The sequence below is a fragment of the Anarhichas minor genome, unplaced genomic scaffold (assembly GCF_050575085.1).
Source record: "Anarhichas minor isolate MPS153535 unplaced genomic scaffold, ASM5057508v1 ptg000028l, whole genome shotgun sequence".
NCBI classification, from domain to species: domain Eukaryota; kingdom Metazoa; phylum Chordata; class Actinopteri; order Perciformes; family Anarhichadidae; genus Anarhichas; species Anarhichas minor.
The window spans coordinates 11487954-11502403 of NW_027466474.1; the positions used below are offsets into that span (position 1 = coordinate 11487954).

Sequence of the window (14450 nt, forward strand, 5' to 3'; positions counted from 1 at the left end):
TGTGCAGGGATTCAGCTTCCTTGGTTGAACCTGATTCTCTCTGCCTATCATGATGGCATTTTAATTTATTTCCCATGATTTTTTTTTTCCAGTTTATCCACAAGCATGTCAGACTTACACTGTAAATATGTCACTTTCAAATGAATTGTTAGATATCGTCACTACTTTCCTTCCCCTGTAAGCTGCTTTTTCATGGCGTTATTTGATATCCTCTCTTCATGCTGCTGTTTCTTTTGTTGTTGTTGTTTTCTTACGTTAGAATCAAAACAAATCAATCCTCAGCAACACGCTGATGAGACATTTTGAATTCTGGTCATGAAGCACCAAAAGGAAGGTCAGTCTTTCAGGGATAAGATTCCGGTTTCAAGGATTTTCTACAAGTGCTGAAAATGGACTCTGGTGCAATGTTAATTTTTTTATCTTCTATTATGCACAATTATTTCACATTGAAACCTTCAAATATGCCAAACTACCCTGTAAACATTTAAAACTGACCTATTTCAAAGCATCAAATGCTACTAAATATTCTGTCCGTCTCTTTCTCCATATCAATAATCATAATTTATACAATAGTGTAGCCACCCATACCTAAAGTTAAATCAGTAAATGTCATGACCGCTGTCCAAGGTGCTGAAATGGGGCTTGTCCTGGGTGTTCACCGCAGGGATCCCGCTGCTGGGGACTAATGCTTAATAGTTACTTTGACTGATCAGCCTCATCATTTGCTTCACCGGCAAAGCTCCTTATATATACACCTTGCTGCCCCAGATCCTATTTGCTGAGTCTTAGAGACGCCAACGCAGAGCTCCCTCCACTCCACAAAGTTCTGCCTTGTTAGGAGAGTTTTTTAAAGTTAATTGGGTGCCTTTTGTCGGTGGCCGCTTCAGATACTTTCGCCTGCCTATTGTGGCGGAAGACTCTCCTGTTTTTTTGTTTGCTTGAGCAAAGAAAAGATTTACCAAGGTTGTTTGAAGTCAGAAATGATGCATGTGGTGTGTTCTCTGCACTCGGGTCATGTTGAGCAGCATTGCACTGTAACAGACACAGTTATGTGTTATTGTAATCAGACACCTACTGATGGGGTAGAAACGATATTTACATTGTGATTTGAAGTGGCAGAAATTTCACTGTTAATAATGTTTTTTTTTAAACTTTAAATCTCCCAATTAGCCGCCACCATTCCCTTACAGTTTTGCACATTCGACCTTTACTATAGGTTTATTTCTAAAAGAGCCAGTCCTAAAAAAAAACACTGAAGTCAGATTCTGTTTTTCATCCACATTTCCACAAAAAAGAAGAACTGATCAGGCTCATACAATGATGCCTACAGACAGGTACAGCCCCCACTACCTGAAATGACTGCAAAAGTTACATAAGCAGAGGGCACTCGGGCAAAGGCAGTGCCTGCAAAAATTCCTTGTACACTGGCTTACTACAACAAAGCCCTTCCAGTGTGTTCTAATTCTCTACATTTCCCTGCAGAGCATCTCCTCGTTCCTGGGGTTGAAAGGAATGGACGGGCAAAGGAGACGGTGGGAAAATCCCGCTTGGATCAATTTTATACCAATCAAGGCTCCTAAATACTGAAGGAGATGAAGTTGGACTAAGCAGAGCTGCAGCCACGGCTCAGTTCGCCGCAGAATGTAAGGATAAAGAGCACCTCTTGTTCACACCGCCGAGGAAATTATTGTATTTTCCTCATAGCAGTCAGTTTGAGTAGAAATGCCCTCACACACTCCTCCGTGGGGTTATGACACATTCAAAATCATATATAGCCCTATAAAATTAACTCTCATAGGAGAAAGATGGTACTTGCCGGACTTGTAATATAACCTGTCGTGGATATATTGCCATCTATTTGCTTACTATGGTCCTTCTGTGGATATTTGTGTTAAGTGTAAGCACTACACTGGATAGCTGGCTCTGTATTCTGCTACATTAGCAGCACCTTTATCATCTGGCATCTTTCACAAAGCTCCAAGCAGTCACGATTCTCCCTAAATGGGTATTCATTCTCACCTCTGTCCCGTTCTAATAATACCAGACTCCTACTCGAGGTGTGATTAAAAGCATTGTGACCAGACCTTGTTCACACGCTGTCCCTCCCAACCTTCCTCCCTCTGACTGGTGCAGTTCCACCCACTGTACAAGTGCATCGCATGCTGTTATTGTGCTCCCCCTCCCCAGTAGTGCTGCCCACTCCAATCCATTATCCCAAGATGTCCACCTACCTTTGCTTAGCAATCTCCTTCACTACCACCTCAATTGGCGCTGTTTACCAACCACGCCTACGCCCCCCCCCCCCCCCCCCCCCCCCCCCCCCCCCAGGGTCTTTACTGATTAAACTATGATCTCCTCCCCTTTCTTCTGGTCCTACTTTCACCTTGTCAATTCAACACCCTACTCCTCACCCTCTTCAGACTCCTGCCTCCCGCCTCTGTTAGCCCCTCTGCTGCAGTGCTTTGTGGTGGCAGCTGCCTCCCACACATGCTAAGACTGCTGACCTTGGCGGTTAGGCTCGGCCGCTGCTATGATTAATGCCTCGACAAGACAAGAAGCTAGTACCTCTACCTGCCTGGCCAATATATATCTTCTTACACATATCATTCCTGTCTCAGGACACACCTGATAATGGACAAATCTTAACCTCCGGCCTTCCTCCTGTTCTTGCTCTCTATCCCCCCCCCCCCCCCCACCCGTGACAATGCTGCTGAGAAGGAGTAAGAAGCTGAAAAGGAGGGAGTTTTAGATTCAAAGAATTCTTTTTTTCTTCTCTGAATGATCAAACATGCCGCACTGGGCTCATCTGGAAGGTGTACATGCTGGCTTCCGCTCGATAAGGCTGTTACCTGTACGTATTTTGCCCTGAGGAAGAAGAAGCGCTTGTGCGTTTTTTTTTTTTTTTTTTAGTTGTGAAGTTAAAACTCCCTCAAGGACAAATGCACTAAGAAGAAAAGCAGGGCTGCCATTAGAAGCCCCATACTCCCTCCTAGAGCCGAGAATAAAGCAAAACAAAGCATTCAAGCAATGAATCACCACAGATAGATCTTTCAGGCGCCATAAACAAGAAGCCCAATACGAGATGGGAATAGACTAAAGTTATAAAAGTCTCAGAAATACAAATATTCACCTTCGGGTATACAATATATCTCGCTTGTGTCATCTTCTGACAGAGTGATATTTGTTCAAAGACCTCGTACAATGATATGTACTGTTTTCATTTAATTGATTTTCGTTCCCACAGTCGGTATCTCAGTGGAGAAACAAAACAGTAATTTGCAGTTCCCATTACCCAGACTGCAATGCTTTTTCTTTTTCTGTGGCATTTTGAGCCCCTCAGTGTACTTTAGTTTGGTAATGCTCTTGATTTTGCATTCTTTAGTGCTACAATCTGATCCATTTACTGTTTTATTGAGAGTCTGGAACTTTTCAGATGTGTTCAGAAATCTCAGCTCAGTATTTATGTGGTTTCGTATGACCCAGGGGAGTACGCTGATACATCAACTATAACAGCTACACGTTGAACGGTGGTGTTGTTATAAAGCTGATGCGTTACGCAACGACGCATTAAAGCTTGAGGTGACCTTCCATTGCAAACCATGGTCATCTTGCAATTGCTGGGCAATAAACCAGCCCAAACACAACCAAGTATAGCAGGTCACACAAAAGCCCCTGTTGGTGTGAATATATTTGGGGATTTACTGGGGTGGCAGGGCATCTGGCTCTGAAAGCAAAGGCGAAGGCCAGCCGGGGATTCACAAAACTCTGAAACGTCTATTTGTGCGAGTTAATAGCCTCTGCCACGACAAACCTAAGGTGACAGAATAGCTTAATCACTACGTTGTGCATTGCATTGTGAATTGCCTCTTGGGTACTTGATTTGAGGCTCACACTCAAATACACTCAATTTAAGGACCACTTGAAAATATGTAAAAAAAAGTTTTGGCACACAGGGTCACACCTGGAAATTGCAGCTCTACCTCTGAATCAGTGTTAGGTCAGATTTTGCTGAGGTGGAAACATAAATGCCATCTCTTGCTGCTCCACCGTGCCATGTCAGTGCAAGAGAGATAGAAGCTCAGTAAGTACTCGTCTTCTTTCTGTTCGTCTTCCGCTCAGATCCCCCCCCCCCCCCCGCCGCGGAACTCTTTAGTTTTGCCACTAGACTGAATAAGAATAATGTTTACTAATGTTTAGGAATCAAATGAAAGCTTCACAAGAAGCACATCTTCCATCACAAGCAGTAAAGGTCAAACATCCATCAATAAAGCATCTCAACCACAAACACTGACACAAGGTTGACATTTTCCTTCAGCGATCCGCCGTTCCATCTGTGCACTTCATAACGGGTGAAGTGCTCCGTTCTTACATGAGACGCTGCAGAAGACCCCTTGACCGGATGAAAGCAAATGTTCGGGTGAGCTCTTTGATGTCTTTGTTATGCATATTTGCTCTTTCGGTGGAAGTACTGCGATAATCTAAAGATGTTTTCATCTCAGGGCAGTGCTACGGCAAAGCTTGTTTTGCATAGTGAAAATCACTACTGTACCGTAGAAATTGATTTCTTAATGTCACAGTTTTCTGAAATGTCATGCTTGTGAAATATAATGAGCTTTGTTCCTGTTTCCATTTGTTGTAAGATGAAAAAGAAGGACAAAGTCTCATTAAAAATACATCAGCAATCTGAGTTCAAGTCACAACAGCGAGGGGGAAATGTGTTGTTCGTTCAGTGTAGAACATCTTTACACAACGCTGCTGTGATGATTCTGAGCAGGTGGTTAGACTCAAAGAAACAGTACGTAAAAACAAGGTATTTCTTCTACCAGCCGTTCAAGATATCACAGCTGGTTATGCCTCATATCAATAGAAAATGGAAAAAGTAATTAAGCATTGTGTCCGTCAGCAGTGGGGTTGGGCTGACCATGTCAAAGTTGGAATTGAGTTAATATTCATAACATCAGCCTGAATACTTGTTTCTGAGCGATCAAAGGTGAAATAAAGAAGCTTTTATTCTGCTGCCTCTCTGTGTCCATATTTCCTTTTCTAATTTAGTAAGTGTGATTTTTTTAGCAGATGTAGCCATGAGACTAAATGAAAACAAATTAATTCTCCACGACTGTGAGCTAAAAGGATCTGCTGGTAATTTTTTGGGGGAAATACAAACCAACAGAATCCAATATGCAGATCTTCATGTTGCCTGACCATATGTTAAACTGATCCCCCATCACAAAATGCCGCAAATGACAACGTCTTGTTCTGCATTTCCTGTGCCTGCTTCACATACGCCACAGCAGGTTTTGCCAGTTAGTTGCTTTTGATGTGAGCTAGTGGCAGTAGGAAATATTTGGTTTGCATGAGCAGTAACTTAATACACCTCTGATACGACTTCAGGATCCTTTTGTTTGAATATTGTGCGTGAGTATCAATCAATGAATCAAGTCGTACTGATATAGCACATTTCAAACAAATCAAATGTAATCCAAATTGTTTTACAAATGATTGACACAAACAAACAGGATGTTAAAAGAAGAAAAAACTAATCGAAAACAGAAAGGAAGATGAAGAGTCTACTGCGCACCAAATGACATACAACACTGAATAAAGTGATCATGGGACATCAGTAAAATGTAAAAATAAAATAAAAGATAAAATATGTAGAAATACCAAAACCATAATAACACATAAAACACTTTATGAAATAAGCGTGATTAAATAATAAGCAATAATAATGAACACTTTACAATTATAAAACACTACATAAAAGCCAGACTGAATTTTAGTTTCTGTTTAAAAATACCAATATTTTTATCAACTCTCAGATCCTCTGGAAGGCTGCTCCAACGGCTTGGAGCGTCACGGCTAAAAGCAGCATCACCAAATGTTTTTGTTCTGCTTTGTGGAACAGCTACAAGAGAAGAACCAGAGGATCTGAGGGGCCTCACTGGTTCATAAACTAAAAGCATTCCTGAGAGGAAGTCTTGTGCATGGCCATGTGGTGCCTTATAAACTAGAACAAGAACTTTAAACTCAATATGAAAACTATCAAGGAACCAGTATAAAAATATAGAAAATAGGCAAAATATGTTCTCTCCTTTTGGTCTTAGTTAATACTCGGGCAGAAGAATTTTGAGTATATTGTAGCTGTCTTTGGTAGACCAAAAAGGAGAGTGTTGCGATAGTCCAGCCTGCTAGCTATAAAAGTACGCATCAGTCTGTCTATGTTCCTCAGAGAGAAATGGCCTCACTTTGGAGATGCTCTTCAAATGATAAAAAATTATGTTTTTATGATACGCCACATGTGAGCCTTGAAGTTAAAATTAGAGTCAAAAATCAATCCCAGATTCCTTGCTTCTTGGCTTGGGTTGAGACCTAGTGCGTTCATTCATGACAGCCAGTTTCTCTCACTGAGCTACTGAACCAATTATTAGTACTTCTGTTTCGTCCAGGTCAAGCAGCCCCACAACTGCTCGTTTCGGACCCGTCCTGACATCATTCACTACTTTTAGTCGGGCTGTCCGTGCTGTGATGTGTCCTGGAAACTGATTGAAACATTTCTAATCTAGTGTTTGCATTAAAAAAAAGGTACTTAGCTGACTTAAAACCAGTTTATCAAAAATGTTGAAATCGGTCTAAAATTGTTGACGTTAAAATATCCAAGTTCCATTTCTTTGAAAAGCAATTACACTAAATCAGGTTTAAAATCTGTTGGGAAGACACAAAGCCGTAGGGAGTCATTTAGAATGGCAGCGATGTCTTCAGATACAGAGTTTAAAATGGTTTAAAAATTGAGGCTGGAATTGGGTCAAGGGAACGCGTGGAGGGCTTCAGCTCATTTCCTGAGAGTTCCAGCATCAAACATTCAAACCTGACATCATTGTGTATACAAGATAGATTAAAAGTACACTGTGCCCTTTCAGATGCTAGCTCTCATGATTATATGCAGGAGCAAACCATCATTTTTAGAACTAAGAGTCTTGATACTGTGGTTCGTTGTGGTTTACGAGAGACTCTATTGTACTGTGTGTTGGTGTTTAGCAGATTAGAAAAATGTTTGCTGTGATGTTTGAATTGCACTGTTTTTTTCAACGGGTATATTATGATGGATTACTAATTTTCTTGGCTGCCATCTGCGTTCAGCAATTGAGCAGTCTCTTCTGAGGTCCATTGTTTGATTATTTTTCCAAGAGGCAACATTTCTTCAAGTAGCATTAATCTAGTCTTCACAGGATGATGGTGAGACGTTATTTTTTTGTAGGCTGCAATATGTGATGTAAGAGTTGTGGCTACTTCGGGGGTAATGTAGCGTTTTATGATAATACGTTCTGTGATGCTTTGAGAGAATGATCAAAACTGTTAAAAAAACACAGAGTGGTGGTCAGAAAGAGCCGGATCAATGACTGAAGATATACTAATGTTAAGACCAAAATGTACAATAAAATCTAGGGTGAGTGCAAGCATTGAAGCGCGTGTGGATGACAGACAGTGGGTCTGTAGATTACAGCTGTCCCTCCACCCTTATTTCCTTAACGATATTGCGGCAGTACGGCAATCTGAGATGAGACAGGAGAGGAAGAGGGTTGTGTTGTAGTGGGTGTGCGTCGTGTAAATGGTCATGCGCATGGAGAGGATTGGACAGGATGCCGAATGTTACCCCGCTTGTTTGGATGAATCCCGTCTCTTTTTAAACAAGGAGGCACGGCCCCCGGAAGAAGTTATAAATGATGGTTAAAAGCCATGTTGTGAGATCTGCAGCCTGGTGTGCAGACGGCTAAAACGTTTGAATCCACGACCGAGTAATGGAGGAATGGGTTCTGAGAAAAAAAAACACTCTCTTTCCTTTAAAATAATTTGTGGTGCACTCAGACTCCCAATGGGATGTGTCGTTTGCCCCCACATGCAGCACTATTCTTTTGATGGAGCGAGGGAGTGAGGGCGGGAGGTCCAAGAGTTTATCCAGTGTGACGGGGACTGTGGTACGAGGAAGACGGTGTGTGATGGCGTTTGTGAAGAGCATGTCCCTGGTTATTGAGTCTCCAATGATCAATGTTGTGGGGGGGGGGGAGAGGTCTAGGGGATGATGTGTGTGAGCCGTATTTCAGTCCTGGTTGATTTAGAGGTTCTATTTGAGTGAAAACAATGGAATTGTACTGAGGTTTAGCAGTCTGGAGTATTATATATACATGCAGGAATGGCGCCACAGACACACAGACGCAAAAACATAAATATTGCAATACTTTCATCAGTGGGACGTAGGGTTAATCACCTTTGTGTTACCTCCTTCAGCGATAGTGACTGAACAGACATTTATCTCAATGAAAATGTTCAAGATTGCCACTTTAACTGTGAGAATTGAAGTTTGCAGTCCACCCACAGCCATTGTAGTTTAGAGAACAGACGTATTCTCTTCAAGAGGAAGGAAGACGGTCTTTTAAATAAAAGAATAGCATTAAAAACATATTTTGCTTCGCAGTAGAGAGTGGCGTTCTCGGACGTGTGCTCTCGCACTAGCAGAAGACTAAAAACAACTTTAAAATCCACATCCGATGATTAAAATCTGTTTTCCAGTTAAAAGATGTGGTTATGCAAGCAAGATCTAAAAATGTATCATAAAAGTATATGGCCTAAAACTGGATAAAAACTGGATTCAAGCTGAATCACGACAGAGCTTCTGACAGGTGCACAAACTGTGGAAGTGGACATAAGGCTCATGCACGTAGGAGAGGTAATCTGTATGGCTGACTATGCCACTAGCAATAAAGATTACTATTCAGCGAGGTAATTATGGATGTAAACATTGAGAATACATTGAGTGGCTAATGCTGAAAAAACACAGACTATAAGTAGCATTAAAAACTTTAACCATATTACCCTGTTAAGTTTCAAAATGTCTACTTATGTTGTTTCATGTCTGTATGGCTTGAAAAATGAAGGCGATGCTGCGAGAAACCCAGTTGGAGGTCCCAAATTTTGGACGTTCCCATCAGTGTGCGAAAACACAATTAGTCTTGATTGGTTCTCCTCCCTCAACATCGACTAAATCCTTTCAATCAGGGAGGTCTCCAGCATTTGAAATTTCACACTTTCTGGATGTGGCGCATAATTGCTTCGTGAGCCAATCAAAGCACAGCGCCACGACTGCAACTGAGAACTCACTTTATAGAGGATTTAATATAGTAATAATTATTCTAAAGTGCGATTTGAGAAACAACATAAGCAAAAAAAAAAAATGTCATGAAAAGTTGATAACACACAATCTATAGATTTTTGTTAAGTGCTGTATTTAAAACTCCTACATGAGGAAGATTTTAGTTCCTGCTGTGTAAGCACTGTTTGATATCAATTGCAAAGGAACTGAGTCCTACTCAGTGGTATTTCCACTTTATCAATCAATACTTATCCAACAGTTTTAAGCTGGAAAGCAAACTTCTTCTTGGGGGACGGTGAAAAGCCGAGCACTGGGAAACAATAGGCCCCATCTGGGCCCTGTCTTGCAGAGCCAGACGTTTGTTGCAGTGTGTCTGGCAAGAGCGGCTTAAGAGTTAATTTCCTGGCAGTGATTTGTAGGAGAGCAGCATCAACAAGCGGCTGCAGACTGGAGCATGAAAACCATTACTTCAATCCCTCACTCCCTGACATTAATAGGATGAATAAATGTTTTTGTTCTCTGCTTAATTTGGATGAATTCATCCAAATGGCAATGAAAACAAGTAAATATCCATCTCCGCTCTCTTCCTGGTAATAGAAGACAAAGAGAACTCGCTCTGCCTTCGCTTTTTCTTCCACCTACTGTTTGAGAATTCCTCTGCTTGGCGCCAAGCTCATACATCAGATGATAACCGAAATGACTGTGACTGGGAACACTTACCGAGGGAGGCTCTTTATTTTAAGTTGATTCACCCTCGCCACACGGGAGGTTGTCATGCTGAACTTTATTCCGCAGTAACTCACAGGGCGATTTTTGTGATCCCAGACATCCGATGTGACAAATTAGATGCACCCAGACAGATTATATCCTGCATATTAACTTGTAGTAAAACAAAACAAAACAACAAATGTCCATACTCATTTTATAAATGCAATGATACAATAACATCATGGGGCCAGGAGCATTTTGCATTTTGCAGTTTTAAAACAGCCTCAGGTGCATTACCGCTCCTTCTGGACTGGAGGAGGGCCGAACCTGATTTGCCTGTAGCTTGGGAAAACCTGAAGATTGGAATGAGATCTGGCCAACCGAGACGTATATAAGTGTAAATGGAAGTGTATTAAATCACATCTGGACTTAATCCGGATAGAAGACAGTTGGAGTGACAAGTGTAAATGGGGCCAATGGTTTTAAACCTCAGACAAGTCATCCTATAGCATTACTACTTAACCAGCATCCAGCAGACTACAGCGTCTGGGTCAGGAGGCCGTGAGCACACGGCGCTCTTCAGCTCTCAGTGGACCTCCGCAGCAATTCTTCAGTAAGTGGAAAACAACTATACAAACTTGTGCGATAGACTATCTTTTGCTCTGCAATATTGCTCACACGCAGCCAAACATATCCTCTGCTCCCCAAATCCCTGGCTGAATTACCAACAGTCACCATCTTTAGTTTGGGAGAGGGACAGGACAGAAAGTCAGAGTCACTTTACCACACACAGAATAACTCCGGCCAACGAACAAATCAATGCTACAACACCTGCGCTGCTGCTTCAGCGTTGCTTCCACGTACGCTCTTACAGTAGGCCGAGGTTATTTTGATTGGATCTAAAACTATTCCTTTGAAGGCCCGAATAACTCGGGTGTACTGAGGTGACAGTCCATAGCTTTGCGGCGGTCCCACTATAAAATGGCTGCGATCAAACAGATATGGGAGATAGACATCAAAGGTCACAAATAAACCCCGTCGAAGGGTGACAACTCTCCACAAGTGCAGACCGCACTTGACCATTCTCCTCTTTTTTAGAGGGAGGACAAATCTCACCTTGAGTTTTGGCCGGAGAGGCAGCCTTTGTTAATTTTTAATGCATTTTGAAACTAGTAATTAAGTCCCCCCCCCCCCCCAATGGACTCGGAAATTGACATGCTCTGGAGAGCCAGTGAGTAATTATATTTGTAAAGAGCAGTGATACAAGATACTCCCCTCTGACTGGGACTCATTACACATCATTAGAGAGGCGCGGCAACTAGGCACACGCGCGTGCACGCGCCTCACACGCACATATGCGGGCGGTTGAAAAGTCACACACTTTGAGACAGACACACGATGTCTACACACACACATACAGATCAATGAGCAGAAATCCAAACACTGTTGCTCTCTGGTAAAACAAACTCTGCTCCTCAGGTCCACTGACCCGAGCAGAGTGTGACAAGTCCTGACAGGTCAGTGAACAACTCTTCACATCTCATCTGGTGATAATCATACTGCAGTGGGTAAATTAGTAATTAAAGATAAAATTTAAAACGAATCCTCATTCATCTAAATAGTTAAAGGTTCAGATATGAAAGTTTCCAAATGGTGCCTCAGGAGAATTGTGGTCCACCCTTTGAAGCAATAATTACCATTACAGCAGCGTAGGGCTAAAAGCTGCAGGGGGATGATAGAACTGGAAACTTCGTGGACTGCTCTTTAATTGGAACTGTGAGTGGCCGAGGGTCTCCGAATACAATTTGTCTCCACCATGTTACCTCTTCTTTCTAGATTTCTCCTCGCTCTCTTTTTTTTCTCTCTTAGCTAGTGTTTGAGTTTCACTGTAGAACGTGAAGCCGCCCATGCACATATTATAAAACCACGCTGAAAATATAGACCAGATCCACTGCGGCCTGTCTTTTGGAAAGCACCAAACAAATGCTAAATCTATATTTCATAACGCACTGAGCACCGTCTTTCAATAACTTTGCTCCATTTTAGTGAAAGTTTGAAAAAAAAGCACCGCAACGCTGGAAATAGTGTTGCTACAAAAAATGTTAGATTGAAAGTGGAAATGAATGCAATAGATATATAACACATTCGTCACGGACATTTACCAATGTTTCGCTTCGGTCCGATTTGTTGAAGTTTGCTGGTGAAAATGTTTTTTGTTCTTCGTATTAAAAAACAGCTTTCAGAGATTTGCTAGTGAAGGCTGCTGTTGCGTAATAGTTCTGGGCCTATTGTTTCTGTGAGTTACTATTCAGATTGTTGTGTGTATTTCAAACTAAGGTATTTAATGCATTATTAATGCCATATTCAGATTGCCCAGGGATGGTGGGAGAGCTGCATTAGTGTCAGAAAGCGTAGCTTGTTGCCTTGTCTGCTCTCCCTTTAAACTCATTATCTTGTCTAATTCTCTCAGCCTTCATTATTCCCTCATCCCTTTAAGCAGCCTAATTAAAAGAGCTTTCATTTTTTCATTAATATTTATTTATTTATTCTGCATTTCTACATGGAACTGCGTCACCCAGTGTGGAATCTAAATGACTGACTTTTCTTTTCTTGCACAGTACTTGAGCTGAAGCCACAGAGGAAGTACAAACTGGAGTATTTGTTCTCATCTAGCCGTCAGATGACCTGATGTTACACTCCGTGTGCAGTGGCTAATGCACAAAACGCTAATCTACTCCACGTAATGCTGCCTAGACTAGATTAACGCTGAAAGTGTTAGCGGTACCCATATTCAATAAGAAACTGCAAACAAAAATAAAATAACAGACATGTAATTACAATTTGTTATGTTCTGAGTATTGCAATTCACACTTTATGACTGCAAGTCTTCAGACAGCTTAACATTAATTGGCCCATCATGGTCTGATTTCTCTCTGGCCTTGGTTTTATTTGGTTTATACGAGTGTATCTGTAATAACAGTTTAGAGCCATACCATGGGGAGATTATCAGTCCATGCTTCAGCGGTGGACATTATCGTTCAGCTACATGCATCGCTTCTTCTCTGCTCATTTCTCAGAATGGCTGCTGGGGAGCTTTACCAAGAGAGCCGCTTTGTGAACTGTACAAATGTGTATGTCTGTGCATGGTTCTGAAAAAAAAAAAGAAAACGCAACTGCATGTGTGTGTGTGTGTGTGCAGATACCTTTTGCTTGTGTCTCACACACATGCTAGTGTGTGAGCATGCACACGCTCAGAGCACTCGTATGTGGCGTTCGAGGGTGTGTGTGCATGCATGTAGAATGACATTTAGTGAAATGTGGCAGCGAGAGAAGAAACATCTGACTCATAATTGAAGTGCCATGAAAGAAATATGATCATGAATCTGTGTTAGGCTTACGTGCTCGGCTTTAAACCCAGCAGCAGTGGCGGCACGAGGCAGCGCGCTCAGCCAGTACTCCGACTACCTTACCACCCCGAAGGCTGATTACAATGCTCAAAGTGATACTGCAACAAAAATGACAGGAAATGAGGAAAACACTGCGCATTCAAGGCGAGCAATCCTGATGACAAAATCGATAGGCCGCAGCGCTCTCATCTCCATCAAACAGAGAGTCTCAGGATGAATGAAGCTGTGCCTGTGTGAGTCAACCCCACCAGTCATCTCAATGTCCTGAAGGGTAAGGAGGCATCTCTCCTCAGTCACCCTCTTGCTCTCAACATGTGGAGCAGCAAGGCTCTGCTCCTTTAAGGATGAGGCTGGTCATATTCAATATTTTTCTTGTTGTCACCAAATGCCACGAAAAGACCAATGTCAACAACGAACTGATCCTAACAACGAGCATGTGCTGCCGCCGTCTGATATAGCTCAGTGCCCCCGATCCTTTAAGACAATGTCTAGTGATGGCACCTTGTCACGGATTGTTTATTTCATACATTTTAGAGGTCTGAAAAAGTAAATCTATCCAACGTATAACAAGAAAAATAAGAGACGGGAAAAAATGTAACACACATCTTTATGTAGCAGACACTTCTCTTCTTCTTTCCCATCTTGCTAATCATCCTGTGACCTTTGATTGAGCAACCTCTTATGGGGCTCCGACCCTCAGGTTAGGAGAGACTAACTGGCCATGGACACTGTCGTGTGTTTGAGTCAATGCTGCATACAGCCGTCCTCCTGCTGTTGACACTCGTTAGCACACTAGTGAATACAAAAGCGATACAATGTAACTTTTAAATAAAGAGGAAATAGCACATTCTTTCTCTTACAAATAAAATACAACCTATTATAAGTAATAAAAAACACTCTTCACTGCACTCAGGGTAGTGTACAGTGGTTCATGTTAGCTTGTCCTTGCAAACTTTAAATAGATAGTGCTTTATAGACAGTACGGAGTCAGTTCTCTGCTGCTGCTCTTCTCAGCTAACCTGACGCGCCGGATGGTTTGTCACACAGAACCATCTGAGGAGCCGTCATTTGAAACGGTTTGGAAAGGGCAGGCACTTTAAAAAAATACATGGCAGGTCCAACGGTTGAACCATCGGTCAATCAAACTCTTACCGAAGCGAGACGTGAGAAGAGCAAAAACATCTTTTCCA

At 42.0% G+C, this 14450-nt stretch overlaps 1 protein-coding gene across 6 annotated transcripts in view; it reads right to left on the reverse strand.

The window, feature by feature from the left end:
• The window catches only part of nlgn3a (neuroligin 3a), an 89868-nt gene that overhangs the window by 56935 nt on the left and 18483 nt on the right, over positions 1–14450 (reverse strand). The gene's annotated exons all lie outside the window — the stretch shown is intronic.